The sequence below is a fragment of the Quercus lobata genome, chromosome 5, assembly GCF_001633185.2.
Source record: "Quercus lobata isolate SW786 chromosome 5, ValleyOak3.0 Primary Assembly, whole genome shotgun sequence".
Lineage (NCBI taxonomy): Eukaryota > Viridiplantae > Streptophyta > Magnoliopsida > Fagales > Fagaceae > Quercus > Quercus lobata.
Window position 1 is genome coordinate 61,462,582 of NC_044908.1, and position 8,332 is coordinate 61,470,913.

Sequence of the window (8,332 nt, forward strand, 5' to 3'; positions counted from 1 at the left end):
TAGCTTGAGTCTTCACACTCTCTCTCTCTATCACACAACCCTTACAATCAAATCCCAGAATAAATACAGGGTACAAAAGATTGAATAAAATTACAATCAAATTTGGCACGAAATAAAAGCCAACTAAATACATAGTTGTAAATCACAACTTTACAAGTATCAACAGTCTTAGCTACTCACATGTTCAAAGAGATAAGAGGACAATGTTAGAGATGTCTTTGACATAGTATGTCAACCAGCATCATTACCTTTTTCTTAATGAACTAAACTCCATTGCCAAATGAGAGTGAAAGCAGAATGGAGAAGCTTGTGTGCTGCTGTCGAAATTTGAGCCAGCAGCAAACTAAAATGGATTAATTACCATTCAACAGGCTCCTAATTGGTTATTTTACCTTCCTTTACCAGATGATAGGTTATGGACACAAGTTTTCATAACTTTTTGCTATTGTTGTCCATTTTTCGTTCCTTTACCAGATGATAGGTTATGGACACAAGTTTTCATGACTTTTTGCTATTATTGTCCTAATCAAAAACATTATATTGCAGTCTTTGCCAAGCATACAGAGAACTGAATCAAAGCAAACGTTCCTGCGTGCATTCAACACAAGTGAAGAATATTTAAGTCATGGAAGAGATGCCAAAGGACCCTTGCTTCAAAAAACATATGAAACAAAAGCTTTCAACAAAAAGTAGAAGCTTCATCTTAGAGTTGGATAGATCAGGTTTCTATTTTTTGTTAGCTCATCACATTTTTTGACAGTTACACTCCATTTGTTTTGGTGGAAAATGCTTTCCATATTTTCTAGTATTTTGTACAACAGAAAACACTAGTCAATGAAAAAACGTTTTAAGTGATCAACTGAAAACAAACCCAATAAATGGAAAACCATTTTCCGCTTTCTAGAGTAAAAAATGTTTTCCAAAACATCACATACTCAACAAACTCACCACAATTTAATTGATTGTCAACTTTTTTTTTTCCAAATGACATCTATGCTCAAAACAATAAATTTACCACTTAGTTTTGTGCAAATACAAATTTAGACTTGGTTTTCCCATTTGAGGCTACAAGTGACCAAAAACAAATCCTACTTGGGGTATGTTTCCATAAGTGAAGGTTTCTATTCATTTTTTTTATTTGGAATTACAAGAAATATGAATGATTTTCATGCAAGTCAAATAATAGAAAAATAAAATTTCTATCTTCATTTACAGTCATTGTGCAAAAAAAAAAAAAAAAAAAAAAAAAAAAAAAAAAAAAAAAAACCCAAGTTATATTAGTATGCAGGAGAATGCTTACCTACCATAGTTGTTCTATGCAACTTAAAGAAGATCAAACATATTATTCTCTACTTATAGATAAAATTAGGATAAAATTCAATTCAACAAACTTATGGTATTAATATAGCTTATTAAGGTTGGGGCAAGATTTCCAACCACAAAAAATGGTCGTAAAGCTAAATATAACGATTAATTGTCTATCATAAAATCAAACTAAACCATCTAAACTTAATTTGGACAGGCTATCTTTTGGGTTGAGTATGTGTAGATCAAGTATGTTACAATCTAGGAAGCACCGATGGGGCTGGGAGGGTGCCACATTGGAGTTCGACGCGGGTGCGGCCACAGACATGGCTGCCCGTGCATCGGTGCTGCGTCTGAGCTTTTTTTTTTTTTTTTTTTTTTAATTTACAGATTTGTGCAGACTCGGCTCTGATTCACGTCGACTTAGCTTCGATTCTCTCTGAACTAGCCTGATTCACGTCGACTCAGCTTCTATTTGCTCTACTAACTATCCATCCAATGATTGGATTCCTTCCAGATCCAAAACTCTAAGCAATTTTGAGTACTTAAAAACTGATTTGACTTGCTCGCTAATATCATTGAAGTATATAAGGGATCTGATTTGGGGATTCTCTTTGTAATAGTTATTTGTGGGAACATCAGAAAAGATGGCAAGCTTTCGAATACTACCAGTTGATGAATCAATTGTCTCATTTCCACTCCAATGACTTAGTATATGGAGGAAATTTTCCTGCTTTGCCTTTGACAAGCATAGATCTCGCATAAGATCATGGAGACGGCAAGATTTAATCCTTCCATTTGACCCAATTACACCCACTTGAACCATGCATCTATTTATCAACTCAACCAAGTAGAGTTCTGCATAATCTCCCAACTTTTCATCTCCCTCTTGTTTATAATTCGGAGGCACAAAACCTTCTGTCACCCATAGTCGAACCAATTTCTTTGCTGGTATATCGAAGTCCTCTGGGAAATGGCTTAGATAGAGGAAGCATGGTTTCAATTGGTAAGGCAATTCAAAGTAACTCAAAGCCAACTCCTCGTGAACTTTTGATTGTTGACCGTGGCCTCTACCTAAGCGTGACTTTATATTTCGATGCATAATATCCCATTCATCCAATGTTTCTTTTGTTGCCAAAAGTCCTCCAAGCACAATAATTGCCAGTGGTAAACCCGCACACCTTGCCACCATTTCCCTCCATAAATTCTCCATGTCTTTGGAAATTCTGAATTTTGCGTCATCATGATAAACATATATAACAACAACACTAACACCATCAACAATAATGTTCAAAGGAACTACATTAGAAAGTATAACATTTTTAAGTATTAGAATCTCAACAAGTTAAAGAGATAGATAAATGGGACCAATGCTCAACCAAATGAAAATACTTAATATAGAATTAGTTCAAAATGCTTAATTTGGAATCCTACAGTTCTACTATCATATATATAGTCTAGAGACAACACCACCCTCATTATTTCTACCACCTCCAACAATTGAAAGCATAACTCACAAGACAAACTCAAATTACAGGGGGGCAAATAATTATACAACTTATTTTCAAGACAAAGACTAATTGACCAAGTCCACACTTTAAACTGACTTTTAATCTGCAATGGCCGTCTCTTCAGCGCTTACTTCGAAATTATATACCTTTTTTCCTAGATTGGAAAGAATTTGTCTAGTTTAAATTTTAAAATGATAGCCTTTCCCTTGATCTTTCAGAAGCCAAATAAATGATTCTAGTCCTTTTTAGCAAAGATGACAAACTAACATGCTACTTATCAATCTTAAATCACTAGTGATATGCATTGCTGAATGCTGAATGAATTTGAATGCATAATCTTCTTTTCATTGATTGAGATTGAAGTGCTTCGCACCTAATTACATTGTAGGCTTCGATAGCTGATTTGAAGCCCTCCTCACAAACTTTAAGTTAATACCTAAATTAAATATTCCCTAAATAAGCTAAAAACTCCAATAGAAAGAAAACATTTGCGTTTCTCAGCTTTTAATACATTGATCAAATAATAATTACAATAAAAACTACACTGTAATCAAATAATAATTACAATAAGAACTACTATAAAAAGTACTATAATAATTTCAATAATTACAATAAAAACTACATTGTAATCAAATAATAATTACAATAAAAACTACTATAATAATTACAATAAAAACTACTATAATAAAAGAAAGAAAACATTTGCATTTCTCAGCTTTTAATACATTGATCAAATAATAATTACAATAAAAACTACATTGTAATCAAATAATAATTACAATAAAAACTACTATAAAAACTACTATAATAATTACAATAGTTACAATAAAAACTACATTGTAATCAAATAATAATTACATTAAAAACTACCATAATAATTACAATAAAAACTACATTGTAATCAAATAATAATTACAATAAAAGTACTATAATAAAAGAACATTTATGAGATTATAAGATGTTCTAAACATGAATCAAGATTTCATCAATTTGTAATGTGTTAATGCAATTGTACATATGTAAACCATAAAAATGATAGGATGAGAATATAATTGGATCTTGTCTCTAAAATGCCTTCTTCTAAAACAGCTCCCAGCTCTGTTCTTCATTTAAACACCCTAGTTCCTGTAGAAAACCTCAGGGACCTATATGCGAGGCTACGTCTCTATTGCGAGTTGTTAGTAAAATTTTGCTGCTAATTACCTGCCCTGACGGGAAACCCGGACTAAGAAAATCCCATGCCTCTATGCTCCAAATATCATCTAGGATCACCAAACATCTCTTCTCTTTCTAAAATTGATTAAGCTTCTTTGCCAGCTCTTCATCTCTCATTTTTGAAATTTGATCCCTCTCATCTTTGGTTGGAGAGGTAAGTTTGATTCATATTCCTTCCCACACATCCCTTGTTTTGCATTGCTAGGATATATAAGCCCAAGCGAAACCATCTGTCGGGGGCATTTTTTGTGTGCGTAGCCACGTGCCTTTGGAAGTGTGACTTTGCTAGGCCTGGATTGTTTTGGGGAGGTCAACCTGGAATTCAACATTGGGCCGCATAGACCAATGGCTACCGGTGTACTTTTAAGCCTACAAAATAGATAAAACCCAAAGTCTTAGAATCATGATAATGGTTGAAATAAATAAATAATATGCTTAGCATGATAGCTTTGATTAAATGGTGAGTTGATACGTTATTATTATGTATATTGAGTGATGTCCAATATTAGAAATTAATTAATTAGGTGTCAAATGTCCAACAATGGGATGAGTCCAATAGTCCATGTCTAGTTGTGGTTCATGGTTCATGTTCATCATAATAAGGTATGTCTAGCAATGGTCCATGTCCAAATAATATATGTCCATTGGTGGTATATGTCCAAATGATACAAGACAATGGTTTATGTCCATTGGTGGTATATCAATTTATTAATATGTATGTTTATTATCAGCGAGACCATGTTTATTAAATGGTGAGATAATGGTATTAAAATAGCTTGCATCCAGCGGTAAAATGATAATGAATAAAATATATTTAATAATATAAATTTGAACATAAAATATAATGACTTATCTTCATATTTTGCATCTCCAACCATAACATCAGTGGACTTAGAATTTCAGCAACTTTTAGACTTTGCAACTCCAGCCATACAACATCGGTGGGCCTTAACATTTCAGCAACATGAGAAAAGGAGTCCAGTAGCATAATAACATTAGTCAAGTGGTATAATAATGATGAATAAAATATACATAATAATATGAATTTGAAGACAAAAATATGATGACTTATCTTCATGTTTTGCAACTCCAGCCATATCACATCAGTGAGCTTAACATTTCAGCAGTATGATGAAGTGAATCCTTTCATGGTAATTTCATGTTTGAAAGGGAAAAATAGGTGCAACTAGAGGGAGAGAAAGTAAGTCCAGCCGTGTGCATAGGTTGGTTAAGTTTATCCCCTTTCATCATACACTTAAAATGACTTTTTCCATGTAATACTTTTTTAGTTTTTAGTCAAATATGAGTGATATTGCCTTCTATAAGAAGGACTTTTGATTTTATAAGTTTTTGCCTTTCATAAGAAAGGGCTTTTAGTAATAAGTTCTTGGAAAAGTGTTTGATATATTTTAAGGTGTGTGGAGATGGTAAGGAATATGTATATATTGTGAGATATGGTGTTTGTAATATGTATGGGGATTATATGAGATACTTTGTTGAACATGGATCTTGTATATGTATACTTTGTGAGACATAGAGTTTGAGATATATGAGAAGTATGTATGGGTATTTTGTGAGGAATGTGTTTTGTAAGATAAATGGAAGTATGAGATAGATAAATGAAGGTTAAATGTAGTAAAGGCTGTTGTTGGGATTGTTTTTTGTGTTATGACAATGGTTATGTTGCTTTCTAAGAAGGAAGATTTTGTATGAGAAATAAAGAATGAGATGGAGATGTGTTTTGGGTAGCAAAAATGATGAAGTTTCAGAATAATGGAGTGTGGAAAAGATGGGTAATGGATAATGATATGTTGTAACATGTGTGTTGTGTTGTTATCTATGAAGAGAGGTTTTGTAAGAGGGATGAAGAAAGATATGGAGATCTTTTAGAGATATGGCAACAAGATGAATGGAGTTTCAGAATATTAAAGATAAGAGAGGGCTAGCGTGTAATGGTGTGCTCTAAGAAGAGATATTTTTGTAAGGGAGATGGAGAAGTGTAAAAATATGTATTTTGTAGCAAAATGAGTGAAGTTTCTGCATAAGAGGGTGAGATGGATCAGAGAGGCCAGAGATCAGAGAGGGAGATCAGAGAGAGAGTCAGAGGGGGGGGGGGATTAGAGAAAGAGAGCAGAGAGCTGAGAGAGCCCTTAGTGTGTAGCTTGGTCCTCTTTATATAGAGCCAAGCTATGTAACTAGATCAGAACTAGTTGAAGGGAAACTTAGCAAATCAGGAAAAATCTTTGACAAAGTAAGTGGTCTTTTGTTTTTTTAGCCAAAAGAAGCAAAGTTAGAGACTTAATGGCAGAAGTTATAGCTGTAACTGCTGTCAATCACAGCTGTTAAAGTTGGATGATGTCATCCGAATTACATCATTTGCTTAGAGGAAAGTATATGGCATTAAATTCATGATTTAACTAAAGATGGTGAGATAAGCTTTATGAGATTTTTCTGGTACCATAGCTGGAGCTACTACAGAATGTGCTGGAACTGTTTCAACTTCTGCAGAAGGTGTTTCTGCTTCTGCTGGAGCTGTCTGCAGCTTATCTGGAGCTATTACAGCTTCTGCAGAAGCTGTTTGCAGCTTCCGCTGGAGCTATTTCAGTTTCTGTAGAAGCTGTTGTAGCTTCTGCTGGAGCCATTTTTGGTGTTTTCGGTTAAGTTTTCTCTTTTGGAAAATATATTTGATAAAGTTTTAGAGATGTAATCATGGTCTTTTTGTATCTTAACCAAATCTTGGAGAGTAAGGAGAGCATTTTAATGCTAGATATGAGATATTAATATATATTTAGCCATGTGCTTGGAATTGATTTAGATGATAATAATATAATTGATATGAAACACTATAATTACATCTTTAAACTTATATTATATGATGAACATTAATTTTTATATAAAGAGCATGGGAAATTTTATCATTTTAAGTGTTATATGATATAAGAGGCTTACCCAAATGTCACCTATTGCACACTGACCCGTCAGAGTTCAGGGAATTGGGGAAGACATGCCAAGCAACATACTTTCCTTTATCAACTTTGAATCACTAGAGCTTTACTAAATATACTTCTTGGCCCTCCAAACCACGACTCCCAAAATTCCCCCGATGAGACTCATGAGCTTGGATTATGAGCCAAAAAATGAGATGATGTGCCATGAGCTTGAACCATGGGCTTTGATTCCTTTTTGTGCACAAATATGGGCTCTTTTGGGCTTTAAAAGAGGTTTTCCCAAAATCCCATATAATGTTGATGTGATGCGGGTTGCCAATGAAATGAAGTCATGTGGTGTGAAAAATTTGTCCTCAACACCATCAAAATGACGCTTAACGTCACTGTGATGGTAAACTTTCTTAGCAAGAGTGGTCTTTCCTAGACCACCCATCCCACAAATAGACACAACTTGACACTGTTTATCTTCATTTACCAACTAACCAATAACTTCTTTTATATTTTCATCCAATCCCACAATATACTCTTCAATAATATGGGAATAAGACCATCTCAATTGCCTTCGCCTGTCCAAAGCTAAACTCGAACCCTCTTCTTTCATGGGAGTCACACCATAAGTTTGTAAGCTTCTAGTGAGATCGGAGATTCTTGTTTTTATGGACTCAATCTTGGACCCCACTTTATATAGCTTTCTGCTGTTGTTGAAGCTAGGAACAAATCTCTTGATCGGGTTGTTGTCTCTGTACTTGGAAGCAATTTCAAGGGCAAAAGTTTCAATGACATCTTGAACGTCATAGGCAGCTTCCCGAATCTCTGAAACCCAATTTTGAACACTTTCATCACTGTTTTGCTTTTTGTCTGCATCTTTTAAGAAGCACTGCATTCGCTTTAGTTCGATTTGAATCTGATTTACTTGCTGGCTCAGCCCTTGTAAAAATGCTGCTTCTTCAATTAGAAGGTTGCCTAGCCTTTCCACAATAAAGGACACTATGGACTCGGCCATGCTATGCAGCTCCTCTTGCTTTTTACTTCTTGAACCAAAACAAGAAGCAATTGTGTTAGGACATATGTGGAACTTGTTATGAACGAATGTCATTTAGAATTGGCTAATCTTTTGACAAAACACACTTGTAATTAGATAGATCTAGGATATGTTTAATACTTCAAGGAACAAGAGTTCAAGTCCAAGTATTGAAGCCATGCAAATCTGTCCAAGAATCTAGTGAAGAAGTTTTGTTCATTAAAACTCGATAGATAGCTCGAAATATGTATTTATCGGGATTTAAAATTTGAAGCTCAACAGATAGCTCGACAACTGTATCTATCAAGAATTATGAAATTTGAATTTCCAAA

The 8,332-nt window shown here is 34.1% G+C and overlaps 1 pseudogene; it reads right to left on the reverse strand.

The window, feature by feature from the left end:
* Positions 1–1,792: 1,792 nt before the first annotated feature.
* LOC115990872 lies at positions 1,793–7,982 on the reverse strand (annotated as a pseudogene).
* Between the last annotated feature and the right edge of the window lie 350 nt (positions 7,983–8,332).